We start from the raw sequence: 1,627 nt of genomic DNA on the forward strand, positions 1-1,627 counted from the left end.
GTATTCAAAACATTTTCATTTGTTGTACCTGCATTTTCTTGATGTTAACTGTTAAGACAAAATGGATACAAATAGCAGAGAACTAATCATATTTTTGTTGCATCTAAGCTTTGTAGGTTGCACTGAGTGCACAATCATCTGCAAACAAAAACTCATGCACCAACACTTTCTTTGGTTTGTAGTGATCCTTGAACATTATGTAGACCTAGGAGGAGAGTGCTGCTCTTTCTCACCTAGTGTCTTAGCAATGGATAAGAATGTTTCAGAGTTTATCAGGAGGACTGTCCTGAAAATCTCAGTTGTTGAAATAATGGAAATCCTGAGAATATGGAATTTTCTTCCAGAAAATCAACTGAAGAAAATAAACCTTCAAAAATACAGGTTTTTGTTAGTTTGTGACAAAGCTATCTCCCAGCAAATGGTTGAGCTTTTTAAGAAGAAACATGCAAAAATGAAAGAAGCTGCAATTTTAGACATAATTTATTATCAAACTTGCTAAAGCAAGAAAATTTGGATTGTTTATAAAATGACTAAACTCCCAGGTGAAGAGGTTGACCTTTTTGATATAGAAGAATTTAAAGATACTTTAAAGAAAATTTTTCAGAGAGCCTTAAGAAATGTACATACTAGCTTCAGAGACAGTGAGGATAATGCAATATGGATTTGAATTGCCTGGGGAACATCTTACATGAAACCAGACCAGTACAAAACAACCTATGTGTTATATCATTCTCAAATTCCTTTTGTCATCATCTCTTCCTGCCCTTGTTAAGAAGTACATTCCAGAGCTCTGGTAGGCACTCATGACTGCTGACAATCATCATAAGATCCAACAAGTGGAACTCCAAAGTCTATATCTGGATTCTCTTAAGGCTATTGTTTTTAAACAGTAAAATCAGGATTTTCAAACTTACTATCTTACACCTTTGCAGTAAGGAAATACTGAAATAAAATAGTGGACTCAAAAATCATTCATGAAAATATAAAAGAAAAGGAAAGAATCCAAAAGAGTGACATGGGAAATTTGGGGGGATTATATTCAACCAAGAATAGAATTTGCATAGCATAAGCTTAAAATCAAATTCAAAATTGACTCTAAAAATGGCATTTTGCCTGAAAGGGAAGAACTTTTCACATGCTTGGTTAAATTCTCTAGTCTACATCTTTTGGAAGCATTGAAATCTTTAGCACCAGATGGTATTCTCTATAAAGTTTATGCAAAAAAATTTTTTTTGATTATTTTGTTCTTTAAAGTCAAGGCTACAGAAGTATAAAACCACAGGTTGGACATATAGAAAAACTATGGCAGTTGCTGCTTATGAGAATGCATAACCTAAATGCTTAGTGCACAGCCTTATGGGCCTACTGCAGTACCAATTCTAGAGCCAATCTTACTTTCATCTGATGTTATGCTGGGAGAACAATTTATTTGGTTTTCTGAGAGAGAAGAATCCAGTTCACTAAGAAAACAAGTATTTTTTCTCAATGGACAGATATTCACAGAAACATGCATGAACTGTGAATGGTTTAATTGGAACATACTTCTGTTGATTTAATGTTTTATATTTACAATTCATTCAAAGCACTCTGTGCCAAACCACAGTTTATAAATAAAGATGTGAAAAAA

The 1,627-nt window shown here is 33.4% G+C and overlaps 1 pseudogene; it reads left to right on the plus strand.

The window, feature by feature from the left end:
* The first annotated feature begins 247 nt into the window (after positions 1-247).
* On the plus strand, positions 248-1,274 carry LOC127544443 (centromere protein N-like; annotated as a pseudogene).
* Positions 1,275-1,627: the final 353 nt, after the last annotated feature.

Source organism: Antechinus flavipes, chromosome 1 (assembly GCF_016432865.1).
Source record: "Antechinus flavipes isolate AdamAnt ecotype Samford, QLD, Australia chromosome 1, AdamAnt_v2, whole genome shotgun sequence".
Classification (NCBI taxonomy): Eukaryota; Metazoa; Chordata; class Mammalia; order Dasyuromorphia; family Dasyuridae; genus Antechinus; species Antechinus flavipes.